This window comes from Alligator mississippiensis, chromosome 4, assembly GCF_030867095.1.
Source record: "Alligator mississippiensis isolate rAllMis1 chromosome 4, rAllMis1, whole genome shotgun sequence".
NCBI classification, from domain to species: Eukaryota; Metazoa; Chordata; order Crocodylia; family Alligatoridae; genus Alligator; species Alligator mississippiensis.
In genome coordinates, this window is record NC_081827.1 from 190,628,906 (window position 1) to 190,655,233 (window position 26,328).

General features: G+C 42.7%; 1 protein-coding gene across 8 annotated transcripts in view; it reads right to left on the reverse strand.

Annotated features, from left to right (window-relative positions):
* The window catches only part of SPATS2L (spermatogenesis associated serine rich 2 like), a 134,895-nt gene that overhangs the window by 80,465 nt on the left and 28,102 nt on the right, over positions 1–26,328 (reverse strand). For 2 of the 8 annotated variants that reach the window (XM_006265425.4, XM_019492316.2), the window contains 2 exons: positions 17,261–17,332; positions 3,879–4,007 (listed from right to left, as the gene is read on the reverse strand). The gene's annotated coding sequence lies outside the window, so the exon portion shown is untranslated. Of the gene's footprint in view, positions 1–3,878; positions 4,008–17,260; positions 17,336–26,328 lie in introns of all 8 variants that reach the window. The other 6 variants (XM_019492315.2, XM_019492314.2, XM_019492317.2 and 3 more) reach the window with 4 other exon arrangements.

Sequence of the window (26,328 nt, forward strand, 5' to 3'; positions counted from 1 at the left end):
TGCTGCTAATCATAGGGAAAAATGGCCCCTCCCCTGCCCCGTGGCCCATACTCCCTGCTGCAGCCACTCACAACCCCTATGGAGCTGTCCTGAGCAGGCACAGGCAGCCCCATGCAGGCTGTGAGCAGGCTGCAGTGCTGGGTACCAGGCATGGGGCAGGCGAGGGGCCGTTTTTCCCTGCGCTCAGCAACAGCTTGTAACCTGCCCCTGCAGCCAGCGTGGGCCCCACACTGGCTCCGGGCTCACCCATCGGGGCTGTGCCATGGTGGGAGCAGCTGCTTGGCGTGGAGGAAAGCAGCCCCCCTGCTTGCTGTGCTGGGCAGTGTTTGCTGCTTCCTGCCTGGCGCTTGTGCACAGGCGGTGCTGGCAAACACTGCCCAGCACGGCAAGTAGGGAGGGCTGCTTTCCTCCACGCCAAGCAGCTGCTCCCACCACGGCACAGCCCCGATGGGCAAGCCCAGGGCTGGTGCGGGGCCCAGGCTGGCTATGGGGGCAGGTTACAGGCTGGTGCTGAGCACGGGGAAAAAGCGGCCCCTTGCCTACCCCATGCCTGGTGCTCCGTGCTGCAGCCGCTTGCAGCCCGCATGGGGCTGCTTGTATCTGCTCAGGACAGCTCTGCATGGGCTACAAGCAGCTGCAGCAGGGAGCACTGGCCACAAGGCGGGGGAAGAGCTGCTCCCCCCCCCACCATGTTCAGCTTTTCCCTAGGCCATTTTTTTCCTGCGGTCCTCCCTTGCCCTTCCACCCCCCCCCCCCCCCCACTTACCTGAGGTTCCTACACTGGGGCAGCCACATCGTCCCAGATCCGAAGCCCCTACTGGGGCTTCTGGCTGGGGGCCAGGGCTGGGCAGGCTCTGTTGTTGCAGAAGCCTGGTGGAGCTTCCCCTGGGTCCTACTGCCCCCGTCTCCTGTCATTTTTGATGGGAACCAAGGGCAGATAAGTATTAATTTTCTAAATTTTTAGGGCCCCCAAAAGGTGGATAGAATGGCCTTATGGGCCGGATGTGGTCCATGGGCCGTTTTTTGCCCACTCCTGCACTATGTGAATTAAAAGGCATTTTTACCATGTATGCATGGGTTTACACTTGATGAGCTAAAGATCCCTTCTGTTCTTAAGAAAAAAAAAAAAATAGAAATCTATGAAGAATCAAGTAAAGAAAAAGAAATGGAATGATATTTTTAATTTTGAGAGTTAACTATCGATTCAGTCTTTCCAAAACAGCTTATTAAACTGTTGCTTTTACTAGACCAGTAGGAGCAAATTTTACAACTTGAACATATTGCTAGCCAAATCAATCATGTTAATCTTTTTATTTACTCAGAAAATCTTTTTCTGTTTATACACAGCTTCAAAGAATGCTTTTATGTAAAATTAAATTAGCTGATTAAATTTTGCTAAAGTACTTATCCACGATTTACTCTTCGCAGCAATGTTTATTCATCTTTAAACTAGACATGAAAACTTCATACAGCACATAGCCAGATCTGACTTGTCACCTGGACCATATAGCAAAGGAATTATTATGTCTATAGTCTTCCACTGATGGAAGTGTTGCTGATTCTGTTAGCTTGCAATTGCAAGCTATTTCAGGAAGATTTGGCAAGCCATAGAAAACTATGCCTTGAAAAAAAAAATAAATTTAAAGTCATGAACTATTAGGGCACTGTTTTCTTTACAAATGAAATAATTGTTTTCCACTTAAGACCTTTTCATTAATATGTATATTTCAGCTTCTGCAATAAGAATAGTAAAATGGATTTTGAAGTCTGTTACATTCACTTTCTCCAAGGAGAAATAATTGATGAAGGAACTTATATAAGAGTTCTGCCCAGATAAGTAATTTAGTTCAGCTTTACTTGTTACATAAGTGAAATAAGTGACATATTTAAAGGGAAAACTTTAAAAAAAAATCCTTTGTTTTTGTTATTAATAGCAAAGTAGGTTAGAAAAGACTTTTTGTGGCAAGACTTGATTTATTTAACTAATGAATATTGTTGTCTATGAGAATTCCGTTATTCCCCTATGGAAAGAGTGCTATGGTCCTTGTCCCACAAAGAGTACTTGGATAATTATGCATTGGAATAATCCTACTAAAGTTAATGCAACTACTCTCAAGTGGTAACTTTCCACATGCACTTAAGCCTTTGCAGATCTTTGGCATCTTTCTTTGCAATTATTTCAAATAAACTATTAAAAATAAACTGCAAAAAGTATTAATAGCTGCCCAATCCTGGAAACTCTTATACACACAGTTAACTATAAAACTTGTACTTGGTCCAATACATTATCTACTTAAAGTTTAAAGTTTGCACAACTGAAGTCTACTCCTGTAAGATTAAAAAAAAAAATAAAATTATTTGTCACTTCAATGCAGCTGAAGTAATGCAAAACACTTCAAATCTAGAAAACAGAACTAACTTGAGTGAAGTCCTACTTCCTAGATTTTAGGGATGCTGTAGTAACTTTCAGCATTGCAAGAAATTATTTAAATGTCCTTAACTAAACAAGATGCAAGAATTTCTTCGGGTGTTCTTGGTTATTGGACCAACTACGTAACTGGGATAAAGTTGGCAAGCTTTCAAATGCAAGGCATTCCTTTGTCAGGTCTCTGATCATAGGAAACTAAGCACTTGGCTTCCTGTGATCCAAGACCTGATGAAGAATGTTTTGCATTTGAAAACTTACCTACTTCATCCCATCAACATATCTTTTCTTGGACCAGCTAACACTCAACAAAATTCTTGCCCCTCACATAATTTCTGGACCATTATGGCTACAGCACTACATTAATTAAACAAGTGTATATATGCAATATTTTCAACTTCAAGTATTCAGAAAAAATATTGGGGTTCCCAATAATCCTGATAGCAACCAAAACTCAGTAGAAAAATAATCTCAGCATTTTTTATTTTCCTTTCTGTTTCTTAGGCCTGCCAGGTTCCCATTTTTTTTAAGCTTTTACTTAAAACCAGGAGGGCTAGAAACTTTCATTACAATATAAGAGCAGGGTGAAATTCTGAAATAACCATGTGACTCCAGGATTTGGACTTTGAGAAAATCCCGCAAATATTGTGGAAGTTGTCAAATTGTATTTATAGTGAGCCAAAAAAGGAGTTGGCTTGGTGGTCCTGGTTAGGCAATGAATATTTAAAAATAGCAAGGGTAAGGCTGTATCTGCTACTTCTGTTCTTCAAACATGCTGGAAAAATTAACTTCTATTCATATCTCTGCTGCAAGTATTCTGCATCCCACAACATGGGGTTAGTAACATGGTGTACCTGATACACAGCTAGCGCAGATCTACTTGGCCACACTTGTACCTGTGTGAAGAACTGTGTCATATTTACCACTGCTCACCACGTTCAAACATAACTGCACAGCCTGCCAGTGAGGTAGATACCACCCATGGCACGTGCAGGCTGGGATGAAGATTCCATTTAACCCAGTTTTTTCCATAGTTCTTATGGGCAAAAAGCCTCTTACTCTGGCTTCTTGGCAAGCTCAGAATCAGGCCATAAAAATCTGGTAAACACTTGGGGAAAATGAAGTTTCTTCTTGAAAGAAAGTGTCTGTTGTATATAGGGGAGATGCAGGATTAGACTTAAATTCTAAAGACTCAATCCAGATACTCCAACTTTCTTAACTTTGTAAATGTTTTTAATCGATTCGTCAGTGATTCTTCTTGTAAAGTAAGGGCAACAGAGTCTGAACCTAAATTTGGAGCCTGCGAGTAGTTGTGTGTCATTTTAATTATCAGCAATAGCACAAAAGAAATGATTGAAGCAAGGCATTTAGCAAAGATTTTTTGCAATGGAAAGAAGTACAGTATATTGTTTGAGTTAACCCGAGCACTGAATATTTAATGTAGAAAACATACCGTATGAAAAGGCTGATGAAAAAGCTTTTCAGTCTGAACGTCAGCTTAAATGCTTTGCCTCGCTCTCACAGCATCTCCTGCTCGCACTTCTGGTTCTGAAATGTCACTGCAAACCTGTTGGCAACTCTTCTATTGCAAAGAGAGACAGACAGAAAAGAAAAGAAAATGGAATATCTTATTCAAACAGGTCAGTACTTTCTGATACTGGCTTCCAAACACATGTTTCCTGGAACAGTAAAATGCTCTCAAGTCACTCACAATATCATGCCCCAAATGTTTAAGGGGCAGGATGAAAGGCAGTTATATTTCTATATCTACTGTACATTTTCAAATAAGACAGCACAAACTAGCTTTGTAAAATGGAGTATTTCCATGCAAGAGCCAAACAACTTAGAGGACAAATGCAAAAGACACTTCAGGAAATGGTGCATCTTTTCTACCACAACCTGGGTGATGGTTAGCCTTAACCTACATCCCTTGCTCCTCACAGCACCTACCAAAACAGCACAATCAAAAAGCCCCCCCCAAAAATCAAGCAGAGCTTTCCATAACTGGAAAACCCCACTTTTAGAGACATCATTATTGCCAATCTGTTTTACATGGAAGGAGTTCAGATATCAGGATGATAAGCACCAGTGAGGAAAAAAAAAAAATCTAAAGCCTGTCAGCTGAGCTTTAGTTAAAGCACCCCCATTACCATTTTTCAACACACGGATGCTGATACACATGATGCTCTGGGAGCTTTAATTAGAGCGGCCCTGCTGCCTTCCAGTTCCTGCTGGGGCACCACGTGGCTTCCCTGCCTGACTGTGCTAAGCAATAACTAGTAAGCTCTAACCAGTTATCACTGGAATTATCAACTAAATGATTAATTATTTAGTCTTACACATCTATAAATCAGTACAGGGAATGGAAAAAAAAAATGTAGATTAGACAGAAACTGAATAAAATGCACACTACAAGGCTAAAACCAGTACAATGAATCCTGGTTTTCCACATACCCAGGACAATAAGAGAAAAACCTCCTCAGGAATCATGCTTATTCCAATTATTACATGTATGCATTTCATTCAATCGTCTTTATTTTAGAATGATTTTTTTTCCTGCGTGGGGCAAATTCCATGTATGAAGTATCCTACTATTTTTTTTTTGATTTGTTGCTCTATTTTTACTGTGAAAATGTATGAAATACATATTGTTCTGATACAAACAAAAGTGGTTTTAGAGATGGTTCCCTCTCTAAAACCACTTTTGTTTGTAGGTAAGTAATTGTTTACTATTTAACTCAGCCAAATTTTGGGTTTACAGATTTATGAGTATGCAATTTGTCTATGCAGGGCTTTGCTTCATACTGCCACATTTTGTTTGTTTTGTTCTTTCTTACAGTTACAATTTACTGCTACTGGGTTTTAAATTCTTAATTTATCAAATAATTGGAGATCATTCCTATAATATCCTCCTCTCTAAACATTTGACTGCAAATGGCTTTGGAGTTTTGCCATGTAGCAACTCACTCTGCTTAAGCCTGTCAAAGCACATGTTCAAAGAAAAAAATGCAAAGCCCTATAACTGATTTCCATGGAAGATACCTTTATGAATTTTGTAGAATTTAACTTAGTTAGCAAGAGAAGAAAAAAGGAGCATAAGCATGTCAAGACAGCCAGAAACGCCTTGGATCTATTACAGCCAGAAATCGTTGGATCTATTACTCCAATGATTCAACACTCTAGACATTAAAACTGGGCATATGTTTCACAGATCTTAGCAAGAGCTAGACGTTCTTGAAGAACATGCACGTGTGCGTGTACAAGCATAGCTGTCTGAAAAAAGTCTCTTATCACTGTAGTGTCTGAGCAAGTTACAAACTCTAATGTATTTACCCTTCTGGCCGCCTGTACAGTAAGGAAGTGCTACAAGGAACTAAGACACCAGGGCCAAGGTCCAAAGTGACATCACCATGCCGATATTCAGTACTGCTGTGCCTAACTTTTAGATGCTCAACTATGGGAACAGAATGCACAAACCAGAATTAGATGCCCAGGCCATCCTGTACAAAGGAAAGACAGGCACCTCAAATGGAATTTACAGAACTCAGCATGCTGAGCACAACAGTACTTCCAGCCAACAGGAGATACTAAAGAAAAGGCTATGCTTGAAATCTTGCCTCTCCACTGGAGCACTGCAGCCCTGACTTAGGCACCTATGTGAGACTGAGATTCACAGACCAAAACCTCTTCCTAGACTTTGGCACTTCAGTTGTCCCTTTGCGTATGGACAACTGGCTCACTAAGGTAGTGGTTCCCACTTTCTACATAGTAGCCTAGGAATAAGAACACTCGCTCAGGATTTTGGAGACCTTGGTTCTAGGCCCTCAGCCTCAGGGGAGTCGAAATTCATACCTTTCATCTCCTAGGAAGATACCCTAAATGATTAGCTTGAGGCTAGGCTAGGATGGGTATGCTCAACACTCCTTCAACTGAAGCTGGGCTTCTGAGCTCAGAGAGAGAAAAAGAGGGAATCTGACTCTGAACCCAGTGATAAGGACACTGCCATAGGAAAGAAGAATCTTGAGTTCTGATCCCTGTACCAGACTGCTTAAATGCTGCATATTAAAGGGTCATTGGATTAAATGCATTAAGAGTGACTCTTGCATTCTTTTCTATGCAGAGATATATCTTCAAACAAGAACACTGGAGTGTGTCTTTCACACCAGCTTATAGGGTGATGGTTGAGGAAATCACCTAGAATGTGGGATGTGTGGTTTGAACCACTTCTGTCTGAGGATAGTCTAGAACTTAAATTTTCCACTTCCTGTAGCGTGCCTTAACCTTTAAGCTATTATGCAAAAGGTAGGAAGCAGCACAAGCACATTTTTGGAAGTGGATATCACTGATGGGAGTGGATATGACTGATATACTTGGTGCTGAACACAATGCTGTATATGCGGATTGGGTGTGCTCTGAGCCTGCCTACTTTTGTAGGACTCAGGCACAGGGGTCACATCTACACAAGATGCTAACTGCACAGTAGTCTAATAGCACTGCACAGTAGCGTGCTGGGCAAAAATCATGCTAATACACTACTGCACAGTAGTATTAGGATACTGTGCAGTAAGCATCACTAAAAACCCATGTGCTGGTGCTACTGGGCAGTAGTACGAGTTACTGTGCATTGATTTAGTACTTGGTTAGGTACTAAGTACTAAACTTAGCGCTCAGTAACTACAGCGCATTAATGAATATGTAGAGTTGCCATGGGATACTCAATGTGTAAAGCTCAAAGGCTTTAAGTGAAAGACAAACACCAAAATGCCAAGCCCAGTTAGGATGATGGCAGGTCTGGGCATATGCTGTAGTAGAACTTTAGGCACCAAATTAAGTTCCCTATTGAACACTTAGATGTTTAAGGCCTCTCAGGCACTTAAGCAGCTGTAGGAAGAATTTGGGGACCACTCACTCAGATGCATGCAAATAAATTCCTCCTGAGTTTCACTTAAATCATTTAACTATCTATGACCTAAAGACATTTGAGACCCAGGCAGACCCCTTAGAATCTGCATGTGGCTCCTTAGGATTGGAAGGATTTCAGCTTAGACTGTCATACCAGGTTGAAGAACTGGGTGGGCTGATTTCAAAACCATTAGCAGAAAGGAATTCTTGAACTGTTTAAACAAATACATTCTATGAAGAAATAAAACACACCAAGCTCTGACTTTGACTCTTAGTGGTTACAAAAATGAATGTTTTCAGTGTTTAACTTTATAGTTTTATCTGCCAGTAACTCATTTTCTCTCCCTCTAGGTAGATGCCCTTTTCTATCTTCCTCTAAGCATCGTCTTGCACAAAGTACAGGATGAGCTCAGAATACAAATTTGGCAGATCTTGCAGTTGCGCACTGTAGCAGAACCTCACAACTACTCAAACATATATGGAGAAAGAGAGGGCATTTGTAGTACAACATACTACAGGCTACTCATTTCTGGCTTCTGGTTTCTTCTCGAGGCAAAAGGATGTAGAGCTATTAGCTAAACAAGAAATAGACAACACAGACAAAATGAGAAGTCAGCTTCAAAACTGTTCTGTACCATTCTCTGCTTTGGTGACAGGCACCCTAGAACAGCGTTTCTCAACCCACGGGTCGCAACCCAAAAGTGGGTCACAGGAAAAGGTCAGCAGGGGTGTAGGTTGTAGCCGTGTTGGTCTAAGGACATAGGCAGACAAGGTTCCTTGGGTGAATTTGATATCTTTTATTAGACCAACCCAAATAGTTGGAGAATAGTTATTAAGCAAGCTTTCGAGTTCAAAAACCCTTCGTCAGGCTAAGGAAGTTTCAGCAGTTGGTGTGTGCTCTTCTTGGATGGCATGAAAAGTAAAGAAGCCAGGGGCTGGGCTGGGGAGTCAGTTGCCAGGCAGATTATAATGTATCAAAAATCCAATGTCTACGTTTAGTCCATGATCTCTAGCATCCAGGAGGTTGATGAAATGGAGCTCATAGGCTCGTCTCTGGGAAGTGTTGTGTAAGTTTCCCTTGAGGATCAGGACTGAGAGATTAGAGAGAGAGTGGCCCTCCTGTGAGAAATGTGCCCCCACCGGTAATTGGGTATTTCTGTCTTTGATGGATTTCCGGTGTGCATTCATTCCGGTGCGCAGTTGTTGTTTGGTCTCTCCTACATATTTTCCATCAGGGCATTTGGTGCATTGGATGAGGTATATTACATTTCTGGAGGTGCAGCTGTAAGATGGAGGGATGCTGATGGCTCTGTTGTGGGGTGTAGTAATAGTGGGGGTGGTGGAGATGTGTTGGCAGGTTTTGCATTTCTTGTCATGGCACGGTCTGGATCCTTTTGGTGTGTTCTGGGCTTGAGGAAGTTTGCTTCTGGTGATGAGGTTGGTGAGGTTCGGTGCTTGTTTGAAGGCTAGGATGGGTGGCTCTGGGAAGATCTTTTTAAGAATAGGGTCTCTTTCTAGTATGGGTTGCAATTTTTTGAGGATTTTCTGTACAGGTTCAAGGGAGGGGTGATATGTCATAACCAGCGGTGTGCGATTTGTGGGGGGTTTTCTTCTGTACTGCAGCAGTTCTTCACGTGGTATCCAGGTGGCTCTTTCAAACGTGCAATCTATCTCTCTGGACGAGTGTCCTTGCTGGGTGAAAGCCTTTTTAAGATTGGTGAGGTGGCAATCCCGGGTGTTCTCTTCAGTGCAAATGCAGTGGTATCTGAGGGCTTGGCTGTATATCACAGCTTTTTTGGTGTGTTTAGGGAGATTGCTGGTTCTGTGCAGATATGTATGTTGGTCTGTGGGTTTCTTGTATACTGTGGTCTGTACTTTAAAAATGAATTCTCCTTTAAAGGGGAAACATGTGGGAAACCGTGGCATTTACCTTGCAGGCTGGCAGAGTTCCAGCTTGTGAGGGGCTGCTTGGAGCTCCACATGCCCCACACCCCCACCACCCCACTGCACCCCACACACCCACCCCCTGCCCCACACACTGGGGGTGGAGGGCAGCAGGTCAGGAGTGAGGGGCACTGGGTTGGGACTGCCCATTGATGTTTACAAATGGGTCCTGGTACAAAAAAGGTTGATAACTACTGCCCTAGAAACCACTGGTACACTGGTGACATGGTGCTGTAGTCTATAAATAAATACCTTCTCCATGTTTTTCATAATGTACAAGACAACAAACCTCTATATTTCTTTGTGACTGTGTAAGGCCAGCAAAGTTATGGAGTAACGTATATAAGAAGAACCACTTTAGTATGAGTTGCATTCAGCACAGTACACTATGAATATTATTGTGGCATGCAACATTGTGATTAGCTTGATCATGGCAATTTAATAAACCCATTTTAAGCTGAAGGCTACTGCAACAGTATGACTTGAGTATTTGTGTACCACTGCCATCTACTGGATGGAACTGGAATTATTCAAATGTGTCATAAGTTCTATATAGTCAACAGCTTTGGAGATTCAATTAGCTCCAGTAGAACAGACCTATACTTTTGAACATTTTTCCCATCATTGCAGTGAAATGTTAAGTCATTATAACATGCACTGCCATGGCAACTGTGACTTAAGAAATATACCACTATGCCTCATCAAATAAACTTAATCAGAATTCTATTACTTAAGTAGACTACTCAGAGATATGTCACCCTTCTGTAGAAGAGAATATAAGAGAGCTAGTAATGACACTTTCTGATTTGTGCATATGGCACACAGATATTTTAAAAGACACTAGTGCCAGTAAGATGTAAAGCTGATTCTGGTACCTGCTACTGCTCTTACACATTTACTTATTTTGAGGTAGGAAGGATCTGATCATTTGGGCAAGAAACACACAAAAATCTCTAAAACCAAAACATTTTCCTGGTGGAGTTTTACTTTCCAAAGGGATAATAAATGTGAACTAATAGTCTCAAATAACATCTCATTGCCCAATATATCCCTTCCTAGATCTTTTATAGGATATCTGTTATGTTTTTAAAGGTTTTAGCCAGTATTTGCAACTTGAATGAATGCACAAAGTAGACAGGGATCAAGGGATGCCCCCACTTTAGCTGCGAAGTGGCTCTCTACGGCTAGGGACAGACATTACACATTTTAATGTCTGTCCCTAGCCTATTACTACAAGAGCTCAGAGACATGGGTAGATCCAGAACTGTAGCAACAGGGGTGCAGCCACACCCCCTTTCAGTATGGGGCACATACACAGTAAAAAGAGCTCACTGTATCCATGCCACAGAGCTGAAAGGCATGTGGCCGCAGCCCCTCGCTGTGCTTTTAGCTGCCAGTGAGCTCTCAGCAGCTCCTACTGGGAGCTCCACACCTGATCTCTCAGCTCACCAGAGCAGGGTCTGCCCAGAATCCCTGCTTTCAAGCAGCTCCAGAGTCTGATGCTCTTCACTTCCCCCCATTACTCCCAAATCAGCAGCAGAGAAAGGAAGAGACTGGATGACCAGCAGTAGCATGAAACCTCAGGGGCTGCATGAAAGCAGGGGCTGCATGTGACTTTTGACTGTTCCTCCCCTTCTTTCCCCGATGCTGAATCGGGGGGGGGGGGGGGGAGGGGGGTGAAGGAGAGTAAAGAGAAGCAAGGGCTCCAGACAGAGTCAGTGCTGAGCACCAGCAAGCTCATGCAAAATACAGCCTGAGCTAGACCCAGCCTGCCAAGAGATACTGTCTGACTTGCAGCAGGTTCCTCAGTCCCACTTAGCCCATGCTCAGGGGGCAGCCTGGGCCATGGAGTGTGCAGCTGGTTCTGCCATCCCTGGGCATGCAGGAGGGCTGGGGCAGCGCAGCGCAGCAGCCAGACTCACTTCCTGGTAGCCCCAGTGGCAGCAGTTCCTTCCAGCTGCTGTCACTGCCAGCCCCAGCCCTGCTGCCCTGGCAGCCTGGCTCATCTGCCCTCCAGTCACCACCAGGGGTGGGACCTAAACAGGCAGGGCATGTGGCTAGGAAATGGTATGGGGTGACAGGTGGGCAGGCAGACAGGGAGTGGCATAGGCACCAACTTTGGATTTCGCCACATATGCCCAAAAGAGGCAATGCATTACTTCAACCTGACCCACCTGTTGTTTATAAAGATTGGGTGCTTTAGTGGGGCTTTTGGGGGGCTTTTATCTAATAGCTGATTGAATCAGCTTTAGGTAAAAGCACAAGAAGTCCCACTGAAGTGCCCAATCTTTACAGACGCTGCACAGCTGGGTTGAAGTAATGCATTTCTTCTTCCAGTAAAGCACTTTTTTTTTAAATGTCTGCAAACAGCTGTAGAGATCTAACATTTAAAACCAAAATGGCTGTGGCTCTTGGGTGCTGAGCACCTGTTAATTTTTTTCAGTGGGTGCTTGAGCCCCAGAGCACCCATAGTGTCAGTGCCTGTCAGGAGCGGTGTTTGGGAGTGGGACAGGCAAGCAAGGCCAGGATCATCGGGTGGGATCACGAGGCAGTGATAACATGAGGCTGGGACCAAGCTAAGATTCACTGCCTGCAAATCCCTGTGACGGATGTGGGTTCCGTAGGCAGGGGCATGCAGAAAGTGGATCACAGCTCTGCCCCAGGCCCCAGCCCTGCACTGTCAATACAAGGCCTGACCTTGGACACAGCTCCCTGCTGGTCCCATCCCATCTGCCCACCCATACACCTTGCGCAGTTCCCGGCCGGTCTCCATTGAGACCCCTGGATCACTGGGTGGTGACGGAACAGGGCTGGGGCCCAGGGCAGAGCTACGATCCGCTCCCTGCACGCCCCTGCCTGGAAAACCAGTGCCCTTCACAGGGGTGTGCAGGCAGCAGATCATGGCGCTGCCCTGAGCCCTGGCCCCATGATCCCAGCCGTGGCCCTGCCCAGCCACCCCACTCCCGGATGCCACTCTCCACCCATGGCCCTATCCCAGCCCCCAGCCCAGTGAGGAACAGAACCACTTAAGGAGTTTTGGTAAGCTGTTGCACAGGAGAGGGCAGAGGAAGAAGGACACTGGCTCAACCTGCAACAGATCACCAAAACTTTCTATGTGGCCCACAGGCCCAAATAATTATCCACCCCTGTCACAGACCTTGTAGCAGAAGCTGTGCTTATGTAGATGTAAGCTGTGACAGCTCAGATCCAAAGGCAGGGGGATATGTAGCTGCACCACCTGCCCAGAGATAGGCCATGACTTAGTAGCATTAGCACTGTACAAGGAGCCTAGAGAACCTATAATTGTAGCTACAGAAAAATGCACACTGCAGCTTCTTTAAAAGGTACTGACTACAATCCCTGGGAGGAGGCACACTGCTTCCATGGAGCTCCTGGCAAGGTGATAGGGAGGTAGATCTCCTCAGTGTAGGGTATGGGCTAGTGTCATTGCTTTGCCCTTTAATGCATACAGTTTTGAAACTAACATTCAACTTTCAGAGGCAGACATGGGAGTTAAATGAAAGCAAACACTAGTGGAATTTTCACTGTCAAAAGGGCAGCTGTACTTTAATATCATTTGAATTTGAAAAACGTCAGAGAAAAGCACAGAGACTAGTGTGATGAGGCAGTAAAATGAAATATAAACATCCTAAATTAGGCAAGGCAGTGGAGGAAAAGAGGTAACAAGGGAATTCTTATTGTTGTGAATGGTAACTTCATTGGGCTAGTAATATACTGTACTACTTTTGCACATCCAGGCTCAAACTTTAAAGAATTCAGTTTTGCACACTCCCTATCTGCATGTGTTAATTTGCACACCACTGTCAGGCCAGCAGTGATTCAAGGTGCTTATATGCACAAACAGCCTGAACACTAACAGCATCTCCACACTGGGAAAAAGTTAGAAACCCTGTTATTCAGATATGCCCTAGTGCCTTAAACAGCCCTAGTGCCACTGACCTTCAATAAGGCCTGGAGGCCCAGGTCACTTCTGAAACAGAATTTAGCCATGTCAATCCTGTAGGTCTTAAAGAACTTAAAAGAGCAATACCAGAATACCTTTAAAAATTATAATGGGCACAAGGGTTAGATCCACAAAGGTATTTATGCATCTTAATCCCATAGTTTTTCCAACAGGGGTTAGGTACCTAAATAACTTTGTTGTTCTAGGCCTAAAGCCCTAATTTTTAAAGGTCTTTAGGCACATACATGTTTGTGAAAATCCCACAAAGTATCTAGCTACACTATTATGCTTCTAAATACCTTTAAGTTGGGAGTTTATGACCCATGGATGACTCAGTCACTTCTGACACTGGGATTCAGATGCGTTTTAAAATGCTACGATTAAATCTTAGAGTGTAATGAGAATAGCTGTTTTTAAAAGTTGTTTCTAAAAGCCATGTCAACCAGCCATGGCTAACCTTCAACTCCTCCAAAACTAACAAAATATGACTAGCTACTGTTGACCTAAACACAATAGCCCTTACTCACATTGAGCTAAGTCATGTATAACACTTCGTTAACTAACATTTTCTAAAGTGATGCACTTTCCCAGTACAGATATATCTTGAAAGCCTTCAGTATCATAGTTGCTGAGCACCCTCAACTACCACCCATATCAGATACAGCAGGTGTTTGGTATCTCTGAAAGTCAAGCCCTAAATGGATAATTTTCGAAATTTTAGCTGACAACAAGTAGTTAGCAGGAGAGGATCAAAGGAATGTGGACTTAAGACAATGATTCTCAATCAGGGTGCCATGAGAGTCTCTGAAGGGTGTTGCTGGTGAGATAAGCATGAGAAGATAAATGCAGGTTCTTCCCTTCCAGCTGCTACTCCTCTCCCCACTCACTGCAGCACAGGCTCTTTTCTGCTGCTCTTCCTCTTTTCCAGCCCCTCTTCAAGCAGATAAGCACTATAATAAATACATTTGTTTTTAAAATGGGGTGCCGCTCAATTCACAAATCTAAAAGTGTTAAGAACTACTGCTCTAAGGGCCTGTCTACACCATAGCAGCAGTGGACTCAGGAAGCACAGAAGTAAGTGTGTCCTGCCCACCTGAGTATACTGACATCCTTGAGAGCTGGAAGCTCAGCTTCATCCTTCCTGGGACCAGCCATTGCAAGGGTATGGATGAGCCCTAAATTTAGTTATCTATATGTAAGCTGTACAGTAATTAGTGAGGACAAATATAAGGTGTGAAGTGAACTCTAGTTTCTCTTCCTGATTTTCCAGCTAAGCTAATGGGCTGTATCTTCTGGAATAGCTGAAAGTTACAAGAAAAGTTATCAGTCTCTTTTCAGGTGCTCTTTCGGTGAGCAATTTGCTCTCTCATAACCTGGCTATCCTGGCCAAAACCAGTGTGCAGACAACCCAGTGCCCAAATTTTGAGGGCTTCTCTTCACTGCCTTGTGAGCTTGAGCAATAACTTAAACAATAACTCTAACCCAGCTGTCCAGAGGCAAATAGCTCTAGCTTGAATTCAAAGTGGTATGGTAAAAGCTCTGTCATCCGGCATCCCGCGGGAATGGGGGATTGCCAGTTAATCAAATATTCCAGTTAACCAAATGTGCACCGTCTGGTGCACTCCCCGGCATCAGTGTGCCGGGGGACAGGGAAGGGGCCCCTGCGCAGACTGCTTTACCCTGGGCTGTGGGCTGAAAAAGTGGCGAAGAAAAACTCAGCTCGCAGGGGTGAAACGGGAAGTCCCCCAGAAGCGGTACTTCTGGTTTTGCTTTTGCCACATTGCTCGGATGCCGGTTAACAGTTTTCCGGCTAATAAAGTGGCGGTTAACACAGCTTTTACTGTACTTTGATCTCAAAGTAGCTGACCTGTGAGGACAGAACTAAAGGTCAAACTCTGCTAGTAACCTGGGAGAGGTTGAGTTGTTTGAGTTACAGCAACTCACCAGATGTTAATCCAGTCACTTGATGGGGCTTGAGTACTGTTTTGGAATGTGGTCACTTATTCCAGCTAAGCTAGTGCACTAAACTCCAGGTAACTGCTGTTGTGAAGACAAGCCCTGAGGGCCCAAGGCTCCTGCCAATCCACATATAACTGTGCAGAAAGTCATCTTTGCTTATAACTAAACATGTACAACCATAACTTGATTGTATATTCATTCACAGATTAATAAAAACTAACTTCTTCAGTGTGCTGGCAAGAAACCACTGTACTTAAAAGACGGTGGCAATCATGGTCTACAGTTTGAGTATTTTCTGCCTATACTGTGATTTCCTTTGGTTTTACTATAGTATAATGATCTGTTAATAGTTTGAATTACTCACACACTTGTCAAGGCTTTCTTAACAAGCCCCACTTACAGTCAGTAGGAAATTCTGGAATATCTTAAAGGAGACACATCCTACAAAGCTAGCTGGGTTGCTTTATCTTCACGGACTTATTTTTTCTTTAATACTGAACAATACTCAGCCTCTATTATAGACTCAAAATATATGAATGCTTCTGTATTTTATAGGATTTGCATGATTTCCTGAGTATTTTTATTACACTGACATACAAAACCAAGCGCATAAATGGAACACTCGAGTCTAACACTGCACTGAAAAAATGCAAGCTGTTAAGCCTACGATAATGTTATAAAGTTCCTTTGGGCTCAAATTGTGCCCAAAAGGCAGAGGTTTTAGTATTCAGTAATGAGACTGATATCTTCACAAGGCCCTCAAGGAGCACATGCCCATTTCTGTATCCTTAGACAGTGCAGCATATTCCATCCAAGAGTACAGGGAGGTGTATGAGAGAGTACAAGTACTATTGCCCTACATTCACTCTGCCACTTTGGTACTATCAGGGACTTCATTTTTCCTAGCTACCACTGTAGGAACATTTTGCTCACCCCAACTCTAACTTTTGGGAGAGATTTGCTTTCAGTCCAACACTGTTTATGACAAAAAAAGAGAAGAATTTCTGTGGACAATGCAAACTAAAATTGAATGGACAGAGTTCTATGACTTAGAAAAATGAGTAGGTTATTTCAAGAATGGTTTGGCATAGGAAATTAAAAATAGCATTTATTGCTGTTCTCAAAGAGATCTCATACATAGGCCACTTACATGAAGTCATTCATATTAGAATTTTAGCTCTTTACAGATATAGGCTATTTTTAAAATAAAGACATTATTTGAAGGAAATTGTATATCTTAGTGGATATTTAAGGCACTAATGTAACTTAAAATGGTGAAAGTGAGTAAATAAAAAAGATATATAATATATGCAAATTTTGAAAAAGTTAATTTTTATGGGATGTTGTAAAAGTTCTCTCCCCACACAAGACTACATATTTCAAATTTGACCGAATGAGGTGTAATCCTTTGAAAAATAAATGGATTTATATGGGACTTTTCTCCATAATTTGATTACCTTCCTGACTGACCATTTTGTTTTAGCTATGTGTTCCATGGCATATCATCGAAGAAAAAACTATACAGGAAATAATGACTCGAGGGAAGAAAAAAGAAGTCAAGAATAAAGATACAACACCTAAAAGAAAGCTTATTTCATTTTTGTTATCAAAGAAAATATTGTAGCTTAAGTTTGAAAATGCTTTAGGTAATTTCCTATAATAATGAAAGGTCAAATTTTAGAAGTGACTCTACATCTTTAAGCAGAAACAGACTGTGAAGTATATGTCTTGTTACTCTGGAGAAAAGGAAGTGTTGCCCTTTATAGTTGCCAATATAAATCCCTCATGTGATGTCAGTCACTTGAGGCAGGTTTATAGTTGATCCTTGGAAGATGCAGGCCTTACATTCACATTGCCCCAGTGACCTTTCAGTGGCAACAACTGCCATGGAAATTCTCCTGTATTATTTTATCTACCTTTCCTGGCTACCTATATGAAAAGATGACAGAGAGCCCACAGACAAGACAATATATTCATGCAACCAACAAAGTTGGTCTTATCAAGCCAACAAACTTTTATAGCTGATTATCCAAAATTGGAGGGCAGATGAGGATGAGACAGCATACCTGTCCAGAGTCCAGCCTCTTGGGATCCTTATTGCAGGTGCTGACACAGGATGCTTGAGTCTTTATTCACTGCTGCTACCAACAAAAAGAAAAGGGGTAGGATATAAATACAGGCACTCCACCTATTTTGGAAGAATCCTTTAACTCCTGACTGCCATTTTACCTATATGGAGGTGGAAAGCTGATGTGCACTGGGTAAACAAACAATTTCTAGGATAGCTATATTAATGGGAAAGACCACCCTGGAGGCTCTTGGCTGGTGGAGGATAAGGAAGAGCTCAGCTACACTATCTAGGAAGATATATTGTGCAGATGCCATCTAGCACATTAAGTTTCGAAAACTACTAGGATACACTGATAGAAGAGGCATCGGGGTGTCACCATCTCAGAAGGGGAAGAACTCATGAAAGAGGTCAAACAGCCAAGTACTGGGTCTGGAGAGCCTAAGTGTGTGTGAATCCTAAGACCAGGATTATCTGTGAGACCCAGAAGGAGGAGAGTGACAAACATGAAGGGGACTACATCATCCATAAGTGTACAGTGACTGGAATCCCCAGGGCCTATATGACCAGAGTGAAGTATTGGGGAAGGGCCCCTTGAGGCCATGGAAAGGAAGGATGACCCTGGAAATGAGACCAGGAATTCTTAAGCCCTTTCCCCCAGGAGTTGATCTGAAAGTAGGGACGTTTCTGATGCAGAGAGTAATCAGAGGTGGAGTCACGACTGGAACCCAAGCTTGCTGATGAGGCCATTGGGGCTAGATGAGCCTGTCAAATGTGGGGATCCCAGAAATGGCCTTCTGGTCAGAAAGGATGATGGCTCAGTGAAAGGGTCCTCTGCAAATTCAGGCAGACCCAGATGGATCTGTTCTGGGTAAGTTGCAGTGAGCAGCAAAAATAAACTGGGTAAAAACGTAAGGAAATGTAAATTAAATACAGATAATTTGATGAGAGATCAGGTGCGGAGGGGGGTGGGGAACCTGTGGCAAGTACTAGATAGCCATCAGTTACTCTCAACCAGGTAGGTGAAAAGGAACAGAAGAACAGCCAGTACACTCTCCCTTTATTTCTTGGGTGCAGGCCACAAAGAGAAGCAAGACCAAAGAACATGCTATGGTTACTCCTGTAGCAAAAAGTCTTCTCTCCTTGCTCAACCATTGTACAAGGCTCAGGACATGAGACGCACCCACTAATGAAGAACGTGTATGTGGACAATTATTCAAGAACAGAAGGTCAAAGTCACATTGTTACACACTTAATATCTGATAGTAAATCATGCTTATAACTCCATTGTAAAATACTGGACCTATTGAAAGTTTCAAGATATTTAAAAGAATGAGTTGTGGTTTCTGCTGTAGCACAAGATCTCAGAAAACTGATATTATGTAAACCATAATTTTTATCTACTACAGGAATTCCTACACTACAGTACTTATGACTGATAGGAATGGACTTTTTCATGATTGTGAATGTGTTTTACTTTGAATATTTAAGACAACTATGGTATATGGTTAATTTAGCTTCTTCCTTCAGAAGCCACCATAAAAAGATTTTTTGGCATTCATGACAGGTGCTCCATTAAAGAGCCTAATGGGACAGACTGATCCACCATATCTCCCAGAAGCACTCTTCTTCCTGCTCACCAAGAAATTAATTCATGCATGGAAATTCTACAACAGCATTCTCCGTGGAACATTACCTAAAATACAGCTATTTATAAGAAGTCAAGAGACTCACTATCAGATCCCTTGGGGAAGCAGGCATGTTATTACTTGTAGCAAGACAAAAAAGTTGTCTTTCATTTTACAGCTATTCTTCCATGCATGAAAAGAGAGTAAAATAGCATGTAGGCATCTGCAGTATGTTCATCGCAATGGTGCCTGGCTACCACACAGTCAAGATCTGCTACCTGAAGCCTGTGGCAGAAGGGTACCTGTCTCTCCCCAAAAACTCTGCTCTGTGACAATTTGGTTAATATGGGTACTGCAGAGGGCAGGCATCCCATCTCTTTAGGTAACCTGAGTTGGATACATTCCTGAGGGAGGGGGGAAACCTGCTACCTCTGCCTACATGACTGGCATCACATACCTGGGTGAGGGGCTTATGCTCCCTATTGTTCTAAGCAATGCCAACCTGACTGGGAGGGGGCTAGAGACCCTGTCAGTCTGCCCAGCAACCAGTGATGCATTTCAAATTGGTTGGCTGCCAGCCAACAGGTGCTGCTCTCCATTGGACCCAGTAAATGAGGTCATTAGGGCTATACAAGTTAAGGACTGCCCAGGAGGAAGAGCAGCAGCCATGATGAAAACTCAGAGAGAGAAGAGATGGACCATCTGAAACTTGCTCTCTCTCTCTTGAAACTCATGATCAATGAACTGCCTGCCTCCAGAGGGAATCTCCACCTGCCTCTGGATGATACTCGTGAGTAAGCTACCTGAGATCTAACTAGATATATAGCTTGCAGTAACTCAGATGCGTGATCAAAGGCTACCCAGCCACCCTCTTTGCTCTATGGGATTTCTCTGACGTTGCTCAACCCTGTACCCTATTCCAAACCTACTCCTTGTAACCAATAAAGTTCTCCTTTGTACTTAGCATGGGAGACTTACTGGGAGTGGGTCTAGATTATGCCTTGGGGTCCCCTTGGCTTGGCTGACTGAGGTAGACTGCTATTTGTGCTTCAGTCTAAGAGAAGCACCCCAAGTTCTTGAAGTGGGTCAAGTACCCTCAAGGGCTACTAGGCCTGTGTTTCCCAGGGGGGACAGAGCCAGGATCACTCCAGACCATGGATGGTGGTAGCACTACCCCTAGGCTAGCGAGTGTGCTCCAGGAAGGGGGTCAGGTAGACGTGAGGCATCCCCAGGGAGGCACTTGGAGCCTGGAAGGTGATTGGGCGCAGTGAAGTGGGTGGCTCAGCTCAGGAGCACCCCCTACTGGCCCACCAGAAAGTCAAGAAAAGTTTTCCAGAGAACAATGGGCCCATACCTTTGAATGATATCCTATTGCACTATGATTATTTGTGAAACTATAATTTATTAATACTCAGAAAACAAATTGAGATCCTGAGGCAGATTCTTCCTACTAGCCGAAGTATGCTGCCACACACCCACAAGTGGAGCAAATAGATTTGCCATTCTACCTCCAAAGAGCACACATGCATGTTGTACAGCAGAGGTATCAAACACATTCAGCTCCATAGCTGGTCTGCAGGCTGGATCAGCTCTACAGAAAGGCCCCGTACATCAGAGCCAGTGCCAAGACCAGTCTGGCTTAAATGCTCTATGTAGTGCATGCCCCAGACCAGTTCAACGTCCTGTATGCAGCACACATACCAGCTCCAGCAGCATACACTGGCCCTGGCCTCCCATGCTGCATGAAGCTCATGGGGCCAGTCTGGAGCACACTGCATATGGCGCACAGGACCAGTCTTTGGGCCAGATTCAAGACTGGACCCAGAACCAGCTTTCAGGGCTGAGCTGGTCCTGTGTGCCACATGCAGCATGTTCACCAGTCCAGCCCTGTGCACTGTGTGCAACACATGGAGATGGTCTGAGACCCACCAGCAGCATGGCAGGCTGGATCTTTGACACAACTGTTGTATATCATTCAGACTTATCCTTTCCTGCAATTGTACTGCCAAGTAAAATAACAAAACAAATCTCAGTTTAAGCTTCTCCCTGCAGAAACTGGGGCTGCTGTTAAAGCATTCTCAACCCTTTTATGTGCTGGCTAATGAGTCCCACCTGCCCAGCTAACAAATATTAGCTACTTTGTATCTTTATGCAAAATTCCAGCATCTGAATTTAAGATTCAGCAGAGAAATAACTTATTCTGTACAGGGTCCTAGAAGCTGCCACTTTCCTATATACGATACCCTGAAAAAATACAATATAAAATAAAGCTCCTGTAACTACCCAAATGCAATTCTTGAGAAAGAAAAAGATTGTTAAAGTGGCTATACAGGATTTATGATTTTGTTTTGTTTGGATCTGTAGAGTAACCCAGCCCATAAATAGAAACCAGTTTTACATTTGCTTTGGTTTATTTGAGAGTTGTGGGAATGACTGTAACCAAGCAACATCACAGAGTCTTGAGAGACCTACTTAAGAAAAATCACTGGCATCCAGATTAGCCATCAAATGCTCAGTGCTGAGATACTGAAAATCTTACAGACTTCCATCAGAACGAGGAATGCTTAGAAGAGTGACCAAGTAAAAGATGTCTCAGTTAGTGGCTGGGTTCAGAATTCAGATTTATTTTTCTGGTCTTTCAATGTTTCAGTATAGGAAATGCCCTTTCTGGAATGAATTCTGTTGTTCCTCCCAGTCATTTACATGTTTCACTTGCTATTTTTCTACATCAAGATGCAAATTTGCCAAGGGGCCTCTGGTCATTCCCTCCTTCCCGCAAATAATTTTTGCACTGCTCAAACCTAGTGCACTGCCAGCAGACACAGAAAGAGTTTGACAGGGTTTTCTCCCTAGCTGCAGATGTGATTCACATTTCAGAGAATTGTCCCCTAACTAGACTGGATGGGAATCCCAGCCTGGTGAATTCTGTTACCTAGAATGCCATGGCTTGGCTTGCTATGAATAACAGTAATAATATTAGGACCGGGGGAAATTGTAGGAATAAATTATGTCTCTCAGAACTGGGCAGACCCAACAAGCTAAAAAAAATCTCCACAGTATAATTGGAAAATTCTTGGAGTCTGCATGTATAAATGTGACCAAATACGTTAGTTTACACAGAACACAATCTCCTAATTATTGTTAAGAAAGGATCATCAAAAAAGTTAAAATGTGTTTCAAAACATACCCATAATGTTACTTTATGGGTAGAAACAATTATCCCAACCATCTCTAGCCAGTCAGGAAAAGTAAATGTGTTGCATCTAGTATGATAAATGACAGTTGGAAGTCATTCTTAGTTAAAAATCTGATCACACCTTTTTTTCAGCTGTCACTTCCTCCACTTAATCTGTCCCTGGTCTCCCAGAAGACGAAGAACAGAAGTTTCTAAAGTGTGTTCTATTTTGTATCTTTCCCAAGTTAAGCGGAATCAGTTGGGCCCTCACTTTAGTGTCTGGAAAGAACTGCCAGCACTAGCTTTTTCAAACACCCAAACAACAAGACAGATATTTCACTGGTTATTATGCATTTTTAATGTCTTACTGTACCTTGAAAAAGTACAGAAAAATTCAGAAGATCTTTTGAAGTCAGGATATGAATTTATAAACTGCAATTTTTACATTTTTAAAAGATAAAATGAATTGCTAATCAAATCAAATGACAATCAGAAAAAGTATGCTTGAATATGTAAACTGTTTTAGCTAGGCATGAGCTGGAATTTAACAGAAAAAGCAAAGTATATAGTGCACATACAACATCTAATGTGTGCTGGATAGGATAATTGGTTAATACTTTAGATGTTGAGTTTATGGTGCAATTCTGTGGAATGCATTATACAGCATGTTACATATATTATGTAATGAATCGGCTAATTGCACAATACATTTAAACTGGCCACACATGCAAAGTAAGACTGGCACAAGTGCAAAGTAATCATCACACAATTAACTGGTTAATCATTAAATAAATTTAGACTAAAGTACAAAGTAATTATCACACAATAAAAACTACATCCAGCTATAAAGACAGCCAACTGGCTATAAAGTTAGTGCTTGAAAATGTGTAACAACTCCATACCTGGTTTCTATCCAACTTTAATTTGAACATGTAGCAAGGTCATTAACTGTCATTGGCTAAAGCATTATGAGACTGATAGCAAAAAATATTATAATAGATGTATTCTATATGCATGTGTAAATTGTAAAAATGCATAGAAGATACAGAAAGAGTCACACACAGAGTGGGTACAGGATGACTCAAGGGACTAGTAATCAGATTTGCAGATTTTCCTTCCTGGTCTCCATTGTAAATTCAGGCCAACTTAGTAGAGATGGAAAGTTACACGACCGAGTTGTCTCTAAGCAGTCCCATTAAAAACACTGGCACAGTTGTTATTGCTTTTACAGTGCAACTATAAAATCCAAAGACTGAATAAAACAAGTTACTGCTACTGCCTTGCTTCTAATAGTTGTCCCTTTGGGTCACACTGAAACGGAGAAAGTGGGTAGTTAAGGAGATTTGCACTGATGCTTCCTTTGCTGTTAAGACTCTAGGAATGCCAAGTCTTCCTTCAGCACTTAATTCTCCTACAGTATATAAAATTACATAATTGCTTTCATAATTACATAATCAGGCAAAAAGCCTATTGGACAGAACAATCTCTCCAGGGGCTGCTGAGTGTGTATGGAGGGATGGGCAGACAAGGTTCCTTGGGAGGGATGAACACACTGTACCACCTATAAGGATGAAAAGGACTGTGTACAAGAGTGCACCAGTCTAGCCTAGTGAACCAGTACGATAGAGTATAAGGCCATGTCCACTTCTTACACACTTTTCCTGGGCAATTTGCTCTCTGAAGAGAGGAAGGATTGAGGACTCATAAAGAGTGCTAATGTGATCACCTCCCATTTATGCATGGAAGAGCAGATCACAGCCAGATTCCCTTTATTTGTCTCCATGCAACATGCTTCTGTGTTCTTGGTTTTACAGTAAAAAGCTCTTTGGGTCATGGATGTTCTTTCTGATGTAAAGCCTTGTGCACATTGAAGTTTATTAAATATTCCACTGACAGGGGAGGGAGCGGGAATGACTTATTGCATGTGAAGTCTGAGAACAGGATTGTAATGAACTTGTGCTACGTTCATATATATTTGTACACAGAAGTGAATCCTGAAATCAGTTTACAAATGTAAATATAGCATTAGGCTTTTCTGAAGTTCCTAATAAGGAGAAGAAACAATGTTACGAGTGGGACCATGGTCAGAATCAATCATGTGTGTAAAGAAAATGCACTCTCATGTGGTCAGTATTTCATATCTTAAAAGAACCCCCATATACAGCTCTTCTCTAAGACAAAAAACTGCATGAAAGAACAATTTGCAAGTCAAAGCAATATTTCACGGGAATGATACACAAATGTAAAAAAAAGAAAAAGTTTGGAAGATGCTTTAGAATTTACCATTTCTTTGATGCTCTTCAAAACTGTTTGCCTAGTGTTAAGTAAAATTGCTACTCTCACTGTCACCTAAGACACAGGCTGGATAAAATAAGAATTAGAAGTGAAACACCATTAAAAAAAATCATTTTTAAGGCAGAGATTTTGAATTATACTGACCTAGATTCTATTCTACTCTACTCTGGGATAAATCTGGAGTGACATTAATTAAATCAAATTTACACCAGTTTAAAGGAAATCAGAATTTGGATCAAAGCCTGCAGACCCAGAACCATTCCTACTGGTTATTTATTTAGGATTTAAGCATTAATATACTATTCTAGGAACAAAGATACATGTTCTATGGGGGCTCAGAAGCTGACATATGGCTTGACACCTCTGCTCTGAGTGCCTTTGATGCACCAGAAGTTAAATTTCATCCAGTACTGTCAATGCACCCATGTGATGCATATCGCATATTTTACAGTAAACTAAAAAGTAAACATGCTACATTTAACAATGACAAGCTGAATGGAAAACACTAAGTGTGTAACGTGGCTGACTTACTAAATCAAACAACCTTAATTTTGGGAATTTCCTGATTTGTACACATTTAATTTTGCAAGCTCAATATTGCATTAATGTTATTTATTTTTTATTTAAATTTCCTAGAATTGTTTTTATTTGTTTAAACAAAAAGTGGAAGTAGTATTAAAAAAACAAAAAATGGGCTGTAGTTCACCTGCACTGTTTCCAATATCTCCAGTTGTCACTGAGGGGCCAATGTGTTATTCTTACCCACGTGTGACTTAACCATACTGTAGCTCAGATTCTGCACTGATTTGAACTATGCACTTTTCACTCAACACAATAAAGCTGCCTGTATACCAGGCATGGGCAAAATACAGCCCATGGGCTAGATTCAGCCCACCAAGGGATTTTATCCAGCACATGGCAGGTCCCTTGGCCCTGTCCAGCCCAAGAATGTAGGGCAGCATGGACTATGGTGCATATAGCCAATCCCACCACCCCTTGGTGTGCAGTGGGGCTGGGGTGACATGGAGGCTGGACTCACTTCCTGGCAACTCCCGCAGCAGCAGCTTCTTCCAGCTGCTGCTGACAGTTTCTGCCACCATCGCTGGCCCCAGCCCTGCTGCCTGGGCACCCCAGCCCCACCACCCCACACCCACCACTGGAGGCAATCTGCTCCCCGCATGCCCCTGCCTGTGGAACCGGTGCCTGATCCTAGCCCCACCCTGGCCCTGCCTGCCCGTCCTACTCCCAGACGCTGCTCCCCACCCACACAGGTCTCAAATCGGTCTCATGGAGATCCCAAGGATCACCAGGCAGTGACAGTGCGGGGCTGAGCCACGTAGGGAGTTTTGGTAAGCTGCTGTGTGTGTGGGGGGCGGGGACATGGGCAGGGTTCTGGCCCAGCCTGACAGCTCACCAAAACACCCTAAGTGGCCCTCCAGACCAAATAATTGCTTATCCTACCCTGCTGTATACCCTCCTGATACTCACCACACCTAAAACATCACCAAGCATACCTCAACATCACAGCCAGCTTCTGCTCTACCAGCTTCTGCTCAATAGTAAAGCTTCAAACAAACAGCCTAAAATACAGGTTAGACAGCAAACTGATCTTGGGGAAAATCATTTTAGGATGCCATACAAAATGGATGAACTTGATGCTGGAATAAGTCACTTGAAGAATGGCAAAGCAGCTGGATTTGACAATGTATGCAAGAAGCAGATCAAGTATTTTGGTCCCACAACCAAGTTATGGATATTACACCTTTTCATCAATAGCTCATCAACCCTTAGAATACCTAAAATATGGGTGCTTGTACATGTGACACCATTACCATGTACACATGATGAAAATGTCAGTTTGTGTGGCTTAATGGCACGTGCAATAGTTTTGGGGGTTTTAAATGTTTGCAACACTGCAAATTAAACTGCATCCTTATGTAGTTTAGTTTGCAATGATGCACTGCAGTT